This window comes from Dipodomys spectabilis, unplaced genomic scaffold (genome assembly GCF_019054845.1).
Source record: "Dipodomys spectabilis isolate Male_0828 unplaced genomic scaffold, ASM1905484v1 ptg000147l, whole genome shotgun sequence".
NCBI classification, from domain to species: Eukaryota; Metazoa; Chordata; class Mammalia; order Rodentia; family Heteromyidae; genus Dipodomys; species Dipodomys spectabilis.
The window spans coordinates 6,690,671-6,711,054 of record NW_024870824.1 but is presented as its reverse complement, the minus strand read 5'-3'; the positions used below and the strand labels follow the sequence as shown (position 1 = coordinate 6,711,054).

General features: G+C 54.9%; 1 protein-coding gene across 3 annotated transcripts in view; it reads right to left on the bottom strand.

Annotated features, from left to right (window-relative positions):
• Nucleotides 1-19,769, bottom strand: part of Cxxc5 (CXXC finger protein 5) — a 36,466-nt gene extending 16,697 nt beyond the window's left edge. The window contains exons 1-2 of one of the 3 annotated variants that reach the window (XM_042692050.1): nt 19,583-19,663; nt 10,276-10,357 (exon numbers count right to left, since the gene is read on the bottom strand). The gene's annotated coding sequence lies outside the window, so the exon portion shown is untranslated. Of the gene's footprint in view, nt 1-10,275; nt 10,358-19,582; nt 19,669-19,746 lie in introns of those variants that run through there. The other 2 variants (XM_042692051.1, XM_042692052.1) reach the window with 2 other exon arrangements.
• Between the last annotated feature and the right edge of the window lie 615 nt (nt 19,770-20,384).

The following is a 20,384-nucleotide window of genomic DNA, read 5'->3' as shown; positions in this document are numbered from 1 at the left end:
TATGCCTCCCTGAACAATACCACAACCTCCTGATCATCCCCACTTTCCCTCAGAAAAAGGGACCCCTAGAGCTCAAGGCCACACAGCTTGGAGGAACCCAAGGAGGCTCATATGCCTCACTTCAGTGGCTTGGAGAACAGGATGGGAAGTTAATATTCTTGACCTTGTCCCAGGCCCAACCATGACCTTTTCTTGTCAGAACAGAGTACCCCCATTCTCCCAGATACTAGATTTGACCCAGCTGAAGCTATGGTCAGTGGCGTTGAAAGTAGGCTAGAAGCAGTGTGTGTGGGGGGGTGCTATGTACACTAGGACCCATGGGGTATCAGGCTCTTGCCTCGTTCCGTTTAGGTCTTCCTAAATAAATGGGATGGTGGGGCAAGCCCCTGACTGCACACAGGGCGCAGGTAATATGTCCATACGGGGTGTGGAGGAGGCGGCCACAAAATGGTGCCTGAGGTGACAGGTTGGAGGGGCATGGCTATGTTCCATGGCCCCTCCTCCTAGGGGGGGAACAGCTCATTTCAAGGCATATCACCCTCACCTGGCAGAGCAGGGTGCCTGTGGAGTGCTGACAATGGCTTGGTGGATATCTGCCCAAGTGGCTGAGCTCTTGCGGCCTCAGCAGGTCGAGCTCACATACCCCGCCCAGGTGTGCCGTAGGACAGGACGCAGGTCCATCTGCCTATCCCAGGATGCCAAGCTGGGTCACTGGCATCCCCTTTAGCCTGCCCAGGAACCTGCATGTCTGTAGCAGGTCAACACTGATGTCAGCAAGGCCAGCCAGGCGTGGAGCCCACCACCTCCAGAGCCACCAATTAATTAACTTTTTCAAATTAATTCCTCAAGCAACACCCCATAATTAAACTGTCTCCATCAGCCCAAGCTGGTAAGCGAGAGGACCCCACAATGAGATGGATGTAGGGGTGAGGTTACCAGGTTGGAGAGGCTTTGGGCATTCAGGTGTTTCACCGTGGCTGGGCTTTTGTTTGCCTGGTGACCTGATGGGAGCTGTCTCCCAAAGGGGAGCCTGAGCTCCTCAGTCAGAAAGTGGGGGTTCTCAGAGAGACCCTTGGCTTGCTCAGCTCATTCTGCTGCCCCCCGCCTCCATCCCAATGCCCCCAAACCACAGCAGGTCTTGGCATGGCCCAGTAGCAGCACAGGCGCTGTAAGGCTGAGGAGGCCGTGGCTGCGGCGTTCTAATTTCCCAAAGGGGCTGAGATTAATTAGCTCACACACAGGCGCAGAGAGGGAGAGTGGGAGCCGGGGCGGCAGCGTGAGGCAGGAGCTGGCTGGCGCTCCCCTCTGCCGGCCGCCAGCCCAGCAGGCAGCCAGGCGGCCTTGACAGCCTGGGTGCTCTGAAGGTCAGTGGCCAAGCTGGCTGAGCCAGCAGACTGGCACAATGTCCTTCCCAGAATCCTTAAGGCTGGAGGGACAGGAACCAGGGCAGTGTTCAGCGGGGAGGGAGCCCCACTGCCACAATCTATAGAGGGGCTAGATGCTTTGTCCACATCATCTTGCTTCATGTTTACAGCAGCCCAATGACAGAGGACCACAGTTCTCCCATTTCACAGATGTGGATACTTAGGCTCGACAGAGTGCAACAATGACTGGCCAAGGTTGCTGAAGGCAATCTAATACAGGCTAACTCAACCCACAGTCCACCATGCTCCTCCAGATGAGGGCAGGAGCCCTGAATGCCACTGCAGGGCTTACTAGGGGATCTGTGACTGCCCTGGAGCACAAACTTCTACCACAGAAGGTGCAGGGCCCAAGCCATTTCACAGATAAACTAACTAGAAAGGGGGCCAGTACTGTGGTTCAGGCTTGAGAAGGTAGCTCACTCAGAAAAACGAGATCTGAGGATTGTGGTTCAAAGCCAGCCTAAGCAGACAGATTTGAGTGTGTGTGTGTGTGTGTGTGTGTGTGTGTGTGTGTGTGTGTGTGTGTGTGTGTGTGTGTGTGTGTGTGTGTGTGTGTGTGTGTGTGTGTGTGTGTGTGTGTGTGTGTGTGTGTCCTGGGGCTTGAACTCAGGGCTTGGTTGTTGTCCCTGAGATTTTTTGCTCAAGGATAGTGTTCTATCCCTTGTGCCACAGCTCCACTTCCAGCTTTTTGATGGATAACTGGAGATAAAGAGTCTCATGGACTTTTCAGCCAGGAGCTTGGAACTGCAATCCTTAGATCCTGAGTAGCTCGGATTCCAGGCACAAGCTATCTTTGAGCAAAAGAGAATCACAGACAGTGCCCAGGCTCTGAGTCAAGTCCCTGGACCAGCACAAAAAAAGAGAGCAAGAAAGGGGAGGGGAAGAAGAAAGAAAGGAAGAAAACAAGGAAGCAGGACTGGGAAGTTGGCTCAGTGGTAGAGTACTTGCCTTGCATGCATGAGGCCCTGGGTTTGATTCCTCAGCACCATAAAGCAGAAAAAAGCCAGAAGTGGTGCTGTGCTCAAGTGGTAGAACGCTAGCCTTGAGCTGAAGAGCTGAGGGACAGCGCCCAGGCTGAGTTCAGCCCCCATGACCAACAAAAAAAAAAAGGAAGGAAGCAAGCAAGGCAGGAAGGCAGGAAGGAAGCAAGGCAGGAAGGCAGGAAGGTAGGCAGGCAAACTGATCGGTGGCAGAGACCAACCTCCAAGTAAGGCCAACTTGACTTGGGAACTTTAAAAAAACAAATCTTGGGCTGGGAAGTTGGCTCAGTGGTAGAGCGCTTGCCTTGCATGCCTGAGGCCCTGGGGTCGATTCCTCAGCACCACATAAGCAAAAAGAAAAAAGCCGGAAGTGGCACTGTGGCTCAAGTGGTAGAGTGCTAGCCTTGAGCGGAAGAGCTGAGGGACAGCGCCCAGGCCCAGAGTTCAAGCCCCACAACCGACAAAAAAAAAAAAAAGGGTTTACAGTTACATAAGTCAGGTAAAGAGTACATTTCTTTGTGGACAAGGTTACCCCTTCCCTCTCTCTATCCCATTTTTTCCCTCTTGTTCCCACCAACAAGATATATAGTTCATTTGCAACACAGTGCCTAGTGAGTACCACTGCAGGTGCCTGATACTCTCTTAGGTAGAGGATTGGGGGAGAAGGTTTCCACTTTGATTGCCTCTATGTAGTAAAATAAGTGCCTGCTACTATTGCAGGACTCGACAGAAAGGTCCTCAGCCAGGTAAGGGGTGGCAAGAGGTGTGAGACCCTGTGCAGGGCCCTAGATGGCTCTCCTAAGCCAAGTACTGGAATCCACAGGGATTCCTTTGCAGAGGGCTCATCTACACTAAGCCTAAAGGGTCAGCAGTCCCAAGGCCTTTGGATTCAAGCCAGAGGGCTCCAGGACAGCTATGGGCTGGACCGAGGGAGGGACTGGCCCAACTGCAACCAGTATGCATCATATGACTTTAGGAGGTTGGCCCCTTAAGCACAGGCTTTGGAACCACAGTTCTCTCCCAACTCTGCAGCAGCCTAGGGGGACCATGTACAAGTTTCTCAAGCTGGCTAAGTCCATGCCCCTTTGTATGGAATGTAGACAGTGAGCCCCAACCTGCCAGGATCCTCAATACAACATGCGTGAAGCTCTGAACCTGGCTTGCAAGAGGTGCTCAACAAATGACAGTATTATTACTTTTATGGTCACCATCTAGGTATTGGGTTGACCAAGGTCCTAGCTTCATTTCTGCCCATTTGTCTTGGAGTCCCAGGCCAAGTCTTCATGCTGTTTCCATAGCCCCCAACACAGAGTAGGCCCCTGTCCCTAACCTACAGAGCTTGAAAGTTAGGTAGTGCCAGCTGCCTAGGCCTCTCTGTTCTGGCCACAGGAAGAGCCCAGCTACACTCCTGCCAGCCTTTCTTCATAGCTCCCTGGCTCTCCACTCATGCCTGCTCTAGTCAACACTTCTTAGATCTCTGCAATTCCCAATATCACGCCCATACAGGTTATGTGCTAAGTTCCTCACCACTCTGCAAAATCTAGCTTGTAGTGGTCTTGCTGTGTTAAGTATTGGGTTGCAGAACAGTCTCGGAACTATGGCAGGCTCTTTCTCTTTCTTCCAAAGTTGTGAACCTTCCAAGAATACCTCAAGACTCCCCACCTGTTCTGGGTCACTCTTAAGCCTCAACATTCCCATTTGAAAACAGCTCTAAGAAGGCTAAGGCTAGCTCTAAGACAATTCAGGGGCTTTGTTGTGGGGTGCTACCCCCAGAAAAATGGCCTGTAGTAAAACAGATAGGGGACAGGCACATGGAGCTGCAACAGAGTAAATCTAGTGAGAACAAACTGCACTACCTATTTTAATGACTCCTCCCATTAAAACCACAGCCTCATATATGCTCTACCACTCTACCACTGAGCCACAACTCCAGCCATACCATCTACTTTAAATCCAGTAGCTTTAAGACAGATGAGACAGCCGGGCACTGGTGGCTCACGCCTGCAATCCTAGCTACTTAGGAGACTAAGATCTGAGGGTCACGGTTCAAAGCCAGCCCGGGCAGGAAAGACTGTGAGACTCTTATCTCCAATTAACCAACAGAAAACCAGAAGTGGCTGTGGCTCAAGTGGTAGAGCACTCACCTTGAGTTGAAGAGCTGAGGGACAGCACCCATGCCCCTAGTTCAAGCCCCATGACCAACCAAAAAAAAAAAAACAGAAGACAGATGAGGCACGTTCCATTTTATAGATGACAAAAGTAAGGTCAGAACTTGACAGATTGACCCAAACTGCCCAGAAGGTAGTGATGAAGTCAGAGGTCTGGGCTTGTCCAATCCAGGGTCCTTGGCTCAGAGGGACTTGAGAGTCTTTCTAGCTGTCCACTACTGCTTATATTCCTGGGCTCCTCTTCCTCTCTTCTTGCCTGTTTGGGCCTTTACAGGCCTCAAATGATCCATAGTCTTAAGTGTTTGAAGGTAAGAGTCCAAAGCCCTTCAAAATCATAAAGCCCACTCCATTGGACTCCATTTTCTTAGGGAAGACAGCATGCTACCCAATATATGAGAAATAGCTGCATCGCCAGTTTTCCCTGTTTAAGGAGGACAGGCTTTAACCCCAACAAGAGGAGAGCAAAGACTTACAGAGTCCCTGAGGGTATTCCTCCAACCAAGACCCCCTGTTCAGGCCAGCTCTGTGCTCATTTTAGAGGGCTGTGGACTAAGAACCCGGGCTACGGTCAAATTCTAAATCTCAGGGTCACATCTGCAATCCTAGCTACGCAGGAAGCTGAGATCTGAGGGCTACAGTTCAAATCCAGCTCAGGTGGGCAAATCTGAGACTCTGACCTCCAATAAACCAGCAAAAAGCCAGAACTGGATATGTGGCTCAAGTGGTAGAGTGCCAGCCTTGAGCAAAAAAGCCATGAGTTTAAGCCCTAAAACTGGGACGAGCATGTGCATGCATGCACATATCAAGGTACTGCTTGCGAGAGGGCAACCCTGGATAATGACAGACTTGGGAACCAAGAGGACAGAGAAAAGTAGGTGCCAGGATAATTAGGGAGAACTCCCACTCCATCAGAGCCCCCATTCCTTGCCCAATCCCTGCCATGCCTCCATCTCTCACAGCCCCAACCCCGAGCAGGGTGAGCGGGCAGCCTCTCAAGGGTCCTGGGGAAATGGATTTTCAACAGTATCCCTCCCTCCAGCCTCTTCTCTTTCCAGCTCCACTGCATCCCTCCCCCACATACCCACCCCACTAACTCTGCGTGAGCCACAGTCCCCTACCCTGGAGGACAAGTGAGTTCTCAGATGGACCCATAGCAACCTGGTGATGGGGAAAGCTCCCACTCCTCCCCCCACCACAGAATCACATGTTATTAAGAGGAAGCTTATTCTGTGTGTGCCTAACAGCTTTCTTTTGTGCCATCCTAACCATGGAGAACGTATCTGTATGCAGGTGTTCCTGGCCTAATCCCATGGCCTCCTCTGGGTGTGAGCTCTGGGCTGGGGACCACTGCCTGAAGCTGTGACAGGGGGGAGATGTAGCACTGCCTTACTGGAGCAGTGTGTGTGTGGTTCCCCAGGGGGTGTGGAGCCTCCCCTCAGGAGGCACACCCATTGGTGACTGTGTATATCCAGTTTGCCTGGGTAGGCGCCAGCCTGTGTATATATCTAGCATGTGTGCATTCAGGGCTTGGGTTACTTTTGGGATGCTGCATGTATGTGGCTGAGCCTGTGCCTGCATGTCAGAGGGTGTGCTGAGCTGTGTGGGATTATGTGTACTGTCACTGTGGCTGTTCTGTGTGCCCCTGGGTGTGCTGTGTGCAGGGTGCGTGAGTGTGTGTGCTCTGCCTGCCAGGCCGCAGGGCCTCGTGGGGCTGCTGGGGATGGGGTGACTCACGTCTCCTGAGCTAATCCCGCCACCCGCCCGCCCAGCTCACCCTGCTCTGCTGGGCTCATGGCCGCCAGCGCTAGAGGTAGGGGGGGAGGCGCGGGCAGACGCGGCGGGGAAGCTGGCTTGATAAATAACCTGCTGCTTCCCCAGGCCTCTGAAGGGAAGGCTGCTACGTGAAAGAGAAGGAGGGGGAGGTGAGGGAGGCCACCTTGGCCCCCCCAGGCTCCGGCTGCCCTGGCCCCACGGCCCAGGCTGCAGCTCTGGTTCCTGTTTCATCGAAACCTGAGCTGGGAAAAGCCTATCGGGTCATCTTGCCTGTCCCGCCAGCCGCCAGGCCCAGGCAAGCTGCCCCTCAGGGGACAAGCCTGAAGCCTGGTAGGTGGGTGGGTGGGTGAGGATATTTCTGTCCAGACTAAATGCAGCTCCAGGCCTCTGTGCACCCCTCAACAGCTGTTCCGTCTCCCCTCTGCAGAAACGAGTAAATATAACCCCTCCCAGCAAACCCCAAAGCTGCTGTCTTCCCCATGGCCACACCCATATGATGGTAGGGGGAAGGGTGGGTAACCACTGCATGATCTTGGGCCAGTGTATCCCCTCCCCTCCTGTCATACTCATCTCTAGCCCCCATGCTGCCTAACAGATCTATCAGCAATAGACTACAAGACAACTAGGCTGGGGTCTCTTTATAGTGCTACAAGGCTGAGGGCCATTCCTCATAGCAAACAAACTGTCTTTAGGCTTATAAACATGACCCCCTCTACCCTGCCGGCTCCTCACCCAGGCCGGGCAATACCAGGCTCCTCCAATCTGCCCCAGCCGGACCCTGGCCAGGAAACAAGTTGTGCCAGGCTGAGGGGGGGTGGGGGGAGGGAGGGAGTATGACAGCTGCTATTTCCTGGAGGCCACAGTCAGGCACAATCTAGATTCCTGCCTGGCTCAACAATTCACCAAAGAGCCTCTCCCAGGCTCCAGGCTGAACCAGGGTGCCCCCTTCCCGGCATCAGCACACCTCACATGCAGCCAGGTCGGTCTACTTCTTCACAGCTCTGGTATGGGCAGAGGGCATCTGGCCGAAGCAGCCTTTAGGACTGGGAAGAGTGGCAATCTTTAGGGTTCAACAGGCCACGAGGCAGCCTCTGCTTCCCTCCTCCTGCCTGCCCGCCTGCCCACCCGGCTGCTTCCCCCAGCCCCACATGCACCAAATTCCCCACATGCCTGTCTGTCTCTGACAGCTCACGCAAATACTTGGCTGCGAGGGCACCCGCTGTTCTGAGCCCGCTGTGCCTCCTCCCTGTCTTGGGGGGTGGGGGGCGCTCTGCAGACACAGTCAGGGATGGGAGGGGGCCAGAGCTCAGGAGCTTGGGGAAGGCAGTGGGGGAAAAAGCAGGGGCAGGAGGGACCAGACTCAATTCCAAAGCACCAAACCCTAGGCCCTGGCCTGGGGACCACACGGTGAGCCAGTCTGGCTGGGTGGCAGCTGCCAACACCCCCGCTGCCCGGCCCCCCCCCCCACACACACCGGAACCTCCCAGGAGGACCTTCCGGAGGCCTCCCACTTGCCTCTGCCCATGAAACAGCATCTGCTAGCCCCACAGCAGCAGCTTAGGATAGGATGGAGGGCACAAGGCCCCAGGGGAAGGCTTTGAAATCCCGATGATGGCCTGGCCCCTCACCAGAGGATGGGGGTACATTCCAGCCCTCCCACAGTGTGAGGGGCACACCTGCCCAGCTGCCATGTCCTCAAAGGGGCTGACTGAGGAGGGGCTTCCTTGCCCCCACACTGTTCCCTGTCCGGCTTGCCTGATTTCCTTTCCAGAATAGCAGTATGGCCAACACTTCAAACAGTTGGGATTTTTCTGCTGGACTATGCCTCCTTGGCCAGCTCCTTACCTCTCCCAAGTCATCCCTGTACCCAGCCACACCCCACCTCCTTTCTGCAGCCAAATATTTGCCTCTTGCTTTAGCACCCCCAGCATGAAGCACTATTTAGACACTGAATAAATAACTAGCTCCATTTTGCAGATGGGTATACTGAGGTCAAGAAAGAGACCCAAGAGCTAGAACTCCCATCTTATGCTCTTCCCAGAAGAAACTGACTCAAGTCTTACCCTGTTTGTCCACTCACCACCCTACAATGTGTCCTGCTTAGGTCAGCCCTCTAGGCTTGTGGGAGAACAGGATGAATAACCAGCACTTATCATTAGTCGAGGGCCAAATATCCTTTGGCTCTTCTGGACTATTCTCCATAGCCTCAGAGTGCGCTTGGGAAGAATCCCAGCCTTCCTGTCCTTGTGACACTATGCTGTGAATAAAGCTCCCTCTCCCCATTGCACAGATGGGGCTGCTGAGGCCCCTAGGGGAGGAGAGATGCAGGCAGCCATGAGTCAGAGGGGGAGCTGGGAAGGCGCCCGGACCTGCCGGCTGTCATTGGAAGCAACAGCCTGCATTTCCTCCTCACGCTGGTGCCTGGGGAAGCGTGGGCAGCAGGCAACGGGCGGCCACAGGGAGGACCCCTCCTGTGCCAGCAGGCCAGCCACATCCCCTTGCCATCCCTCATGGGGTGGGGGCCCACCCCCTAAGACAGAACTGGCATCTCTGTCACAGGAATAGACTAAGAGGTTCAACCTGTGTAACTCAGAAAAAGCTTTCTCCCAGAGCCTCAGTGTCCCCTACCATCATACAAGATTGAAACATAGCCATTCATGCTTTCTTCCCACAGAAAAAAAAAAAAAAACAAACCCAGGCTTCTCTGATTCTAGAATCCCAACATGACAAGAATGTTGATTTGCGAATCCTTCCATTCCAAGTAGTCTATGACTCTAGATTACTGTCACTAAGAATTCTAGACTGCCAAGAGCTGACAGTCTTAGGAAGGGGCTATGGGTATTCTTCCTCCTGCTATGAGCTCAGTTAACCAATTTCCCACCTAGGTTTGGGGGGAGATAGGCTGGGTAAAAGAGGGGCTGGGTGTCCCCTGTCGGGGTCACCGAGTCAACAGAGAATGCGTGAAAAGGGATGGGGAGCTGTGTCTTAGTCTCAGGGGACAGCCTACCTCCTCCTGGCACACAGAGTTGTGAGTGCCACAGAAGTGGACCTGCACGGAAGTAAGAGTGGGTGGCTAAGGATTTGTGATTCTGAACCCCAACCCGGCCCAGGAGCTGAGGGGGAGGGGCCTCTGTCAGGTCAGGGCTAGTCTCCCTGCTTCTCAAGTTCCAAGCCAAGCTCCAGGCTTCATCTTCCTGTCTTCACCACCCACTGCTTCCTTCTTCCCACCACAGCCCCTTAGCCTCCCAGGCAGATCCTGATTTAGGCCAGCTGGCAGCCAGCCAAGGCAAAGACTTCTCCAGTCCATTTGATAGATGGAAAAACTGAGGCCCAAGGAGAAGATAGGACCCACCCCACTGGTTTGGCCAGCAGCCTATAATGGTTCCTGCCAGCTTGACTCTGCCCCTTACCTCACTTTTCAGAATTCTTTACTGTCCACCCCACCCCAGTGTCCCTTGAGATTGCTTATCCCCATTTAATGTTCTTTTTTTTTTTTTGCTGGTCATGGCACCTGAACTCTGGGCCTGGGCGCTGTCCCTCAGCTCTTCAGCTCAAGGCTAGCGCTCTACCACTGGAGCCACAGCGCCACTTCCAGCTTTTTCTGTTTATGTGGTGCTGAGGAATCGAACCCAGGGCCTAATGCTTGCAAGGCATGCACTCTACCACTGAGCTACCTTCCCAGCCCCCCCATTTAATGTTCTTTATTTACCCAACTAGCTAATCAGCCCATCTTTCTGCTGCAGGTGAGGCCTACTACTAGGGGTTACGGAACTTGAGGAGGTGCAAGGCCTATGTTCAGTAAGCACTCAGGGAGTCTCTTTTGTGGGCCATACAATATGCAAGCGCAGGAAACACCAGAGGGACCAATCCTGGCTATCTTCATGGTATTGGAAGTCTGTCAAGGCTCTGCCAAGACCCAGTCCCACTTACCAATGGCAGGTTAGCAACTCTCCAAGCCTCAGTTTCCTCATCTGTGTATAAGGATGCTAAGAACACCAGATTCCATGGGCTCCTGTGGGGATTAAAGGAGCAAAGGCCTGAAAGCTGTAAACACAGTGGCTACCCCAATAAGGGCTGAGGCTAGCTAGCCATTATCACTGTCAGTGTACAATAGATGATCTAATGTTAGTAATAGTTGGAGGCAGTGACTGATTACAGCTAAAGCTCTTCAAACACTTACTTGGTGCCAGGCACTGGAGTACAGGAAGGAATCACTGCCACATCCCTCAGTGTTAGGAGGCATGGCCCTATCTTCAACGACAGCACGTATTCCTGGTTAGGGAGTCATTTTGCATATACACAGGTGCAAACACTTAGGTGTGCACGCATGCCTGAGTGAGGGACTTGTGTCCAGTGACACCTGGAACACAGCTGCTCAAGCCCCTGTCACTGCCATCTATCCTTGCCAGTGACTTCCACAGAGCTGAGGGACCGTGGCAAAAGCAGGAACGAGGCTTGGTGGAGAGAAGCCTGCAAAGATTTTTTTGTTTTTGTTTTTTGCATAGTTCTGGCCACCAGATTACAGGCCTACGTTAGGTCCCTGGATGGAGGTCATTGGGTGTCAGCCCCCCCCCCCCCTCCCCGTTTCCCCACCAAAATCCATAGCAGCATCACAAACAAGTGTTGTGACAGGCCAGGCAGGCTGAAGAGGTGAGAGGAGGTCACAGGCACGGGAGGGAGTGGTGGGCCCAAGGGCCATGTGGGGTCTGCCAGACAGGGAAGGGTGAGTCCAGGGCTCTCCAGGGGCCACCGGGCAGGCCTGGCTCTGCCCTGCTGGGGCCAGCAGCTGGAGGGGAATAAATATAGCGTGGGGCGTCCCAGCCACATTCCTGGGAGGCCAGCGCGGCTGCCTGCCCGCTGCTCTAAGCAGAGCACTGCAGCCAGGGCTCAGAGCCGCCACTGCCCTCTTCCCAAACAAACAGAAAAATAAATAAAACCAGCTCTCATGGCTGGCCGGCCCAGCTGGGGGGGAGATGGCAGGAAGGGGCGGAGGGGGGGACAGCCCAGCAGGACCAGTTGCCGTGGTTTCTTTTCCATTGGGTAGGAGAAGACCAACAAAAGAGAAAAATGGAGGAAAAGGGCAAGGAAATGGTCAGAGAAGAGAGAACCACAGGAGAGAGAGAGGGGGGAATGTCACTGGAGGTGCGGGGAAGGGAAGTCAGGAGGGACAGGGAAAGCAACACGGATAGGCGCTGCTGCTGGGGCTGTGGGGGAAGGCAGAGGCGGCCTCTAGGTCAGTAATTCAGTGACAAGGATGGGGAGGGTGGCAGGCAGACAAAGAGGGCCGTGTGGGCCGGGGCAGGGGGCCAGCTTGAAAGGGCCATGAAATATTAAAGAGCCTAGGCCAGTGAGTGACAGAGGTCATAGAAAGCAGGACACTAACTAGTGAGCGCGGAGGGACCCCAAGACAGAAGGCTGCCCCCTCCCAACTTCTGTCACAGCCAGTCTTCCCAGCTCTCTTGCCACAAGCCCTCCTTTCTGGCTTGCCATGGACAGAGAGGACTGGAGGAGTATAGGAGGAATTGAGGTGATCAGTGACAGGAGGGAGGCCTTTGTGGTTCCCACTTCCCTTGGGGTGGTCTGGGAAAGTCGGGCCTACCAGAGCTGCCAGCCACCTTGGCAAGAAAGCCAGGAGGCCTGTCAGCACAGCCACTGCCACGGGTGCCTCCTGGGGAAGAAGGGGTAGACATCTAGCTTCCCCTTCCTAGAACAAATCAACGAAGCCACCACTTTCCTCAGAGAACCACTGGCGGGGAGTGAAGACTGCTTCACAGCTTAGCTGAGCCAGCAGGTCATCCCCAGGCCCCATTACCAGCCCATGACCTTGGCTAGTCTCTAGCCCCACTAACCTGTGCCATCAGCTTTTCCCACCCCAGGCTTGGTGTGAGGAAAGAGGGCAAATAATACGCAGGAAACCAAGCAGCTAACCCTGACACTTTCCCTGAGGTCAGTGTTCTATTAGTCCCACTTTACAGATGGAGAAGAGAAACCCAGGGAGACAAAGTAACGCACCAAGATCACACACCTGGTAATGAGCAAGCTAGAATACTGATGCTAAGTATATAAGCCATGTGCTTTGCTCTTCTAGTCACTGGGGGATATGAAGGCCTCACCACCACAAAAGCCAACTTTTAGCCAGATGCAGGCTATGGATGCCTGTAATCCCCAAAAAGGATCATGAGCTCAAGGCTAACCTGGGCTACATAAGGAGGTCTTCGTTTTGTTGTTGTTTTGTGCCAGTCCTGGGGCTTAAACTCAGGGCCAGGGTGCTGACCCTTAGATTTTTTTTTGCTCAAAGCTAACTCTCTACCATTTGAGCTACTGCTTCACTTCTTGCTCTTCAAGGCTTAACTAGAGACTAGAATCTCATACCATGATCCTCAGATCTCAGCCTCCTCCAAGATGCTAGGATTACAAGGGTATGCCACTGGTGCCCCACTGGAGGTGTTGTCTTTAAAATAAAAAAAGGGGGGGGGCTGGGAAGGTGGCTCAGTGGTAGAACGCTTGCCTTGCATGCCTGAGGCCCTGGGTTCGATTCCTCAGCACCGCATAAGCAAAAAGAAAAAATCTGGAAGTGGCGCTGTGTCTCAAGTGGTAGAGCGCTAGCCTTGAGTTGAAGAACTGAGGGACAGTGCCCAGGCGCAGACTTCAGGCCCCACGACCAGACCCAAAAAACGGGGGGGCTGGGGGCTGGGAAGGTGGCTCAGTGGAAGAGTGCTTGTCATGAATGCACGAGGCCCTAGGTTCTATTCCTCAGCAACACATAAGCAGAAAAAGCCAGAAGTGTCTCTGTGGCTCAAGTGGTAGAGCACTCACTCACCTTGAGCTGAAGAGCTGAGGTACAGCACCCAGGCCCAGAGTTCAGGCCCCATGACCGACATTCCCCCCCCCCCCCCCAAAAAAAAAAGCCAGGTGCTGGTGGCTTGCACCTGTAATACTAGCTACTCAGGAGGCTGAGAGTTGAGGATCACAATTTGAAAGCCAGCCCAGGCAGAAAAGTCCCCATGAGACTCTCATTTCCAATTAACCACTCAAAAACTAGAAGTAGTATTGTGGCTCAAGTGGTAGAGTGATAGCCTTGAGCACAAAGAGGCTCAGGAATTAGTGTGCAGGCCCTGAGTTCAAGCTCCACAACTGACACACACAAAAAGAAAAATACTAACTTTAGCTAACTAAATGCAAACTATGAATGAGCCACCATCCACATTGGGCACTATGTGATCCCTGTGTCCATCTACTGGTCTTGTGAGACACCACTTATTGTCCTGTTTTAAAGATAAGAGAAACAGCTGCGTAGAGAATTTGCTCGTGTCATATATCTAGTATGGAACCAGGTCTGATGGACTGAGTCCGGCTGCTTACATACACTTATCTGGGTGGAGCAGAGAAGGGAAGGGGTTGGGGATCCACTAGGAGAAGAACTCAGTGATCACTTGGCTTTTAGGACTTTCTCCTAAAACAGACACCATGTGAAGAAAAAGAGAGAGAGAAAAAAGGTCACAACTGCTGTGGCTGGGGGGAGAGGTAGCCAGTATAGGAGGCAAGAAGAGCCTATGGAGGCCCCAAGTTAGGAGGTCTATCAGAAGGCTCCTCTTAGTCTATCTATAGCAGTCTCTGTACTGGGTAACACAAGACCCCTCTCCCAGCATAGATACTGAGGCTGGTCTAAGGTTGTGCAGAGCCCCACCCACCTGGTCCCCTGGGCTCCAGGATCAGTGGTAGCATGAACTAATCACCCTCCCAATCCTCCCCTCCACCAGCCCCTGGTGAAAGGTAGGTCGGGATCTCCCCCCTCCCAGTCCCTGCAAGCCCAGAGGGAGGCCAGCATCAGAGGCAGGAAATGAAGAAGAATTTGCGATCTAATTGAGCTGGCGGGGGATTAGGCAGCAGAATGCAATTACTGGGTCTGGAGCTGGGCCAGGGGCTCCGACACCCCAAGATGTAGCCCTGCCCAGGTGACTGGGCCCAGCTATTCTCCTGGCCAGAGACACTCAACTAAGGGGTGGAGGGATAGGTGAGAAAGGGTTGGGACTACACTGCTCTTCTCAGCATGCTGAGAACTGCAGGGTTCTAGTCACATGTAATACTCAGAAGCAAGAAGGCTTTCTGGGAATTCTCCCCCAGGAGAATCAATGACAACCCCATGGACTCCCTATGAGGAGCAGGCAGACAGGCTGTGATCATGCATGTACATACATGTTTACATGCTCTACACATTCATGTTCACCTGCATAGGGATGCAGACACACAACTGTGGCCCTCTGCTGCCAATGGCTCCGCCAAAGGGGAGAAACATAAAAAACACCCATGACCTTAAAATCCTTTTATTTCTGTAATCACAGGCTGCCATCGCCGTGGATACGCGCTGTCACCCTGGCCCCAGCCTGTCTCCCTCCATGGCTTCCAAAACTCCCAGCAGGCAGGCAGGCAGGGAAGCTGCCCAGTTACTGCAGGGGGGGAGGGGGGGAGGGAGAGAAGGTGACAAGGGAGAGAAGATGGAATGGAAGGGGATAGAAAAACACATACTAAATGGGGGCCACAAACAACCATGTAGGGAAAGACTCAGAAAGAAGAGATGAAGAGAAAGGAACATACTGCCGACAGCCAAAGACGCAGACCACTGCCCACACATCTCAGATATACCACTTCTAGACTAGTGAGAATATTCAAATCCAGACACACACCATTCAGGCAATCCTAGATTTATACAGATACATACCAGTCACAAATTCAAATTCTCCAAAAATTCCAAACATAAAGTACAAAATACGCGCGCACGCACGCACAGACTCACACAGATACACACACACACACAAGAATGACAGGGTCATATCTTTCAGGTACATAATCTCAACTTTATAACTGAGGAATGGATATATACAATGCAGCTAATTCACCCTGGTTCACAAAACAAAATTATTCACTCCAGACTACCACATCCTGAGACAGAGAAGCAGACACATTCTACACACAGATTCATGAATTAAGAGATATGCAACCCTGAGACCCATCTCCTGGGTCATATGCACACATACCACCCAGGTTCTCACAAGGTAGACCAACAGACTCATGCCACACAGCCTCATCTCTGCCAGCTGACAATGTTTCTGGTTTTAGGGGGCAGGTAGAGGGTTGGAGATCTGATTGCTGGGTCTTTGAGGGGGTAGTCCTCTCTCATTGCCAGCAGCCTGGGAGGGCAGGCTATGCACTGGGGTAGGGAGGCAGACAGCAAGGGGGAAGTAAGAGAAAGCAGGAAAAAAAAAAAAAACTTTAGTGGGATATTCTTGTTGGGCAGTAGCGCGTGAGTAACGGGGGAGGTTTTTTGTGGTCTGGTGAGTTCCAGCTATGAGTGAAAGTTTAACTATTAATACACTTAATCAAGGACACTTCTCTCTCTCTCTCTCTCTCACACACACACACACACACAGAGCCCTAGGATGGGACCAGGTGTGAGACAGGATCCAGGAAGCTCCCACCAGCGCCTGCTTCAATAGGGGTAGAGGTTATTTTCATTCCCAGATTTTTTTTTTTTTTTTGGGTACTCGTCCTGGGGCTTGAATTCAGGGTCTGGGCATTGTCTCTGAGCTTCTTTTACTAAAGGCCAGTGCTCTACCACTTGAGCCACAGCTCTACTTCTGGTTTTTTGGTGGCTGAGAGCCTCATGGACTTTCCGGCCTAGGCTGGCTTTGAACCAAAATCCTCAGCTCTCAGCCTCCTGAGTAGTTAGAATTACAGGCGTGAGCCACTGGCACCCTGTTCAGAAGAATAAGATTTGATACTCAGTGGTTGTTCAATACTTACATCTCAAGCCAATGAATGAATGAATACTTGAATTGTATGTAAGCAGTGAGCAATGATAATAAATGGAATAGTAAGCAAGCCTGCCCTATCCTTGACCAGTCAAGGCATGCTCCAGAGCACTGTTTGGGATTAGTTCTGATTAGATGGTCACCCCACCACACACAAGGGGTGTCTAGAAAAGCAGTCTGGGCCCAGCTCCCCCACCCATATTCACATTCGTCTACCCCACTCTTCACCTTAGGAAGTCATGACCTTATCCCAGCCCCATTCTTCTCTCTCCTCCCAGGGATACAACTATCTCTATTCTACCTCTCAGAAATAACTTGGTGGACTCTTGAAGAGGATGAGATATTTGATTACCAGAGATTTGGTTCTTCAGCCAGATGCAGCCCTGCCCTACACTCCAATGGCCTCAGGTTCACACTAGACAAAAGGGTAGAAGGCAGGCAAAATCTTGAATGGGGTAACAAAAACTGAGGAAGTAGCTGGGTACAGGTGGTTCATGCCTGTAATTCTAACTACTCAAGAGGCTGAGATCTGAGGGTCGTGGTTCAAAGTAAGCCAGGGCAGGAAAGTCCATGAGACTTTTATCTCCAATTAGCTATCAGAAAACCGGAAGTAGCGCTATGGCGCAAAGTGGTAGAGCACTAGCTAGCCTTGAGTGCAAAATCTCAGGGACAAGCATCCGGGCCCTGAGTTCCAGCCCCACGACCAAAAAAAGAAAAGAAAGCCAGGAGCCAGTGGCTCACACATGTAATCCTAGCTACTCAGGAAGCTGAGATCTGAGGATCATGGGTTCAAAGCTACCTCTGAGATTTTTATCTCCAATAAACCACCAGAAAACCGGAAGTGGTGCTGTGGCTCAAGCGGTAAAGCGCTTGCCTTGAGCTGAAGAGCACAGGGACAGCACCTAGGCCCAGAGTTCAAGCCCCATGACCGGAAGGGGGGGCAAAAAAAAAAAACCTGATGTAGTCATGGTGGGAGCCCTAGGCCGAAACCCTGGGCGCAGTCTTCTCCTTTCTTTTCCCCTACCCTCCCCCCACACGACCCAGCCCAGCTTGGTGGACATTCCAGGCCTCACGTGATAAAGAGAAGGCCACTGGCCCTCGGGTAAGTCAACAGGCTCTGTTGGGGGAGAGATAGGAGGCCCAGGCCAGGGTCACCTGCTGAGCCAGGAAAACATCCAGGCCCCAACACACCCATAAATAAGGCACCAACTGCCAGCCAGCCAGTCAAGGGTCTGCCTTCTTCAGGGGAGCCTGTACCTCCACTCGGAGGGTGAAGGCAGATGCAAGGAGGCTCCAGGCTGGCAAGGGGCTTTCTCTGGAGTCACAGGTCCTACCAGGGTGGAAGGGAGACGTCCACCAAGCTCCCAGCGCTGACAAGGAATGCAAAGGCCAACTTCCTTCAGCTGTTCCCACCCCTCCCCAGGGCAAAAATCAAACTGTCACTCCCTCCTTCCCTAGGAGAGAGGGCAATTTCCGTTCTGGGAGGGGGGTGACAGCTGCAGAGCGGGGCCACTCCCCCCCCCCCCAGCTCCAGCTTGACTCTCATCTAGGGAAACTGCTAAATCAACACCGTGCAGTTGCAGGCGCCTCACTGCACGGGTCTCAAAAAAGAGGGTTCGAGGGGGTGTCGGGCCCATTCCCGGGTTTCCAGAGGTAGTTGGAACCTAGGATACCGGGGTCTTTCGAGAAGAGGATCCGTGCTAGTCACACCCCCCCCCCCCCCCACTACACATGCCCAATTAAATGCTCCCAACTGCGGGGCCTGACCCCACCCCCACCCCCGCGGGCTGGGCAGCTGAGGTGGCGCCGGGCGTTCAAATCGCGCTCCAAACAAGTCCGCAGCGACCGCGCTCGCAGCCCCCGCCAGGCGGCCCCAGCGGAAAACTTGAAAGGGACTCTGTTTGCCGGCGGCCCTGGGGCGGCTCCGGCGGGGGCGAGGGCCGAGCGCGCACACACGCCCCCCCTCCCCGCGCTTCCTGAGCAAACGCGGGGGTGGGGTGGCTGAGCCCACTACAAAACCCAGGGCTCCAAACTGCGCCCGCCGCACAAGGGAAGGCGGTAATCAAGAAGCCTGGCTGGCCGGTCCCTCCCTCTCCGCACACCCCAACCCCAAGACCCAACCTCCCAGACCACCCAGGGCTCAAGGGGCAAAGTCGGGCGCGGTTGCCAAGCCTTCAGTGCCCCGCCACGGGAGACCCCAAGGGGCAGGTCTCACAGGTCTTTTCCGGATGAGTCACGAATGAATCCCCCCCCCCCCCCAAAAAAGAAAAATCTCTTGGTGCTTCCTTGTAGCCCTTGGTACCAGCAAACTCTGCGCGCCCCTAACGATTCCCCCGAGAGGAAATAAAAAATACTGCTCTCTTATTGGGCGCTTCAGCTCTTCTGACAGGTCCCAGGAAGCCCCCCCCGCCTCGCTTTAAAAACTGGGGTTCCTCACTCCGGGCGATCCTACACATAAACAAAGCCAGGCGCACCCCGCCGGAAAGCAGCCCAATCCGGGCGAGGACAACTTCCCCCAGTCAGAAAATTAACACATTCCTCGCGAGGCGGTTCGGCCCCTCGCTCCAGGGATGCTAAGGGGGGGGGGGGGGGGCGCTAGGGACGGACTTCGGGGCTAAATTCGGGGCCAGGGCAGCGTGACGAGAGCCTGGGACGCCCGCCTTCCCACCGCCCCGCAGCTAGGGAAACACCCCCAATTCTCCGTCCCTGGCTGTATACACTACTTGGCACACGCGGGGCTCGAAGGCAGCCCGAAAGACTCCCCAAGGTTGGAGAGGAGGAGAGAGGTGGCCGGGGCATGGCGGAGATGGGGGTGATACTTCGGAAAAAAAAGAAAAGAAAGAAAGAAAAGGTCAAACTTGCTCAGCCCGCCTGCACCCCGCGAGCAGCGGGGGCGAGGAGCCAGAGGGGAAATACAGAAGTGGCCGCCGCCTCTCGCAAGTGGAGGGGAAGCTCAGCCACGCGTGGCCGAGGACGCTCAGGGCAGCGACGATCGTCGTCCCCCCCCCAAGCCCCGGGCTGCGAGTGGGCTCGGGCGTCAGGAGTGCGCGCCGCAGACATCCAGGCAGCCGCCCCCGCCGGCGGAGCGCCCGCTCGGCACCGAGCTGGAGGACCCCGGGGCGCCCTCGGCTCCGGCGTCGGCGACCACCAGTCAGGGGGAAGCGACACTGCCCAACGGGGAGAGCCCCAGTCCCACCCCCACGGCCTCCACCCCGCCGTCCCCGACCCTAAAAAAACCCTCTTTTTGTCTGAACTCAGTGATCTGCGACCGAGCATACTGCGGCTTGGGAAGGCTGGGGTACAGCAGCGGCCACAGCGATCCCCGGCGCGAGGTCTCCCAGGCTCCGGGGTTCCGCAGCTCTGGCTGCAGGCGTCCCCCGCCCCTCCCAAACACGGACCCCTCCTTCCCCGTCCCTCATTCTCCGCACCTGAACTTCGGGGGAACCCGCGCCGCCAAACTTTCCGCCGACTTGCTGCGAACTCCGGCCCCGGCCGCGCACCGAGCCCCGGGGGAGGAGAGGGAGGGAGGCGGGGAAGGGGAGGGGGCTGGACTGGAGGGGGGGTCGGGGGAGGGCCGTGGCCCGACACCTACCGGCTCTCCGCGTCGTCCGAGCCGCCGCCGCCGCCGTCGCCGCGAGGCCGGGGGGAGGGGCGGGGCGGGGAGCCGCGCTCCGCTCCGGGCACCGCCGCCGCCGCCGCCGCCGCGGTGCGCTCCGCTCCAGTCGCCCGCCGAGCCCGGGTCCGGAGCCGGAGTCGCGTCGCCGCGGCTGGCCCGAGGCGGGGAGGGGGGGGAGCCTGCAGCACCTGCCCCTCCTCCCCCTCCCCGCGGCCCAAATTAAAAAACAACAAAAAGCAACTAATCACCCCCGAGTGGAGCGGAGCGCGGCGCCGCGGGCGGAGGGCTCAGCGTGCGGCGCCCGGACTCAGCAGGCGGCGTGCATGGCGGGGCGCAGGCTGGGACACGGGGCCCGGCTTTGCGGGGTGTGTGTGGGTGTGTGTGGGGAGGAGGGGGGGTGAGGCTGCACCGCTTTTCTGGCTCAGCTCGGACGCCAGCTCTCGCCGCCACCGCCGCCAGCGCCGCCGCCTCTACATCCCCGCTCAGGCTCCGCCGCCTCTGCTGCCGCCGCCGCCGCCGCCGCCGCGCGCCCGCCCGGGCAGGAGCTCTGAATGCTGCCCGGGGGCTGCCGGCAAAACCCGGACCGGACTCTTCGCTCCCTCCTCGTCGTCCTC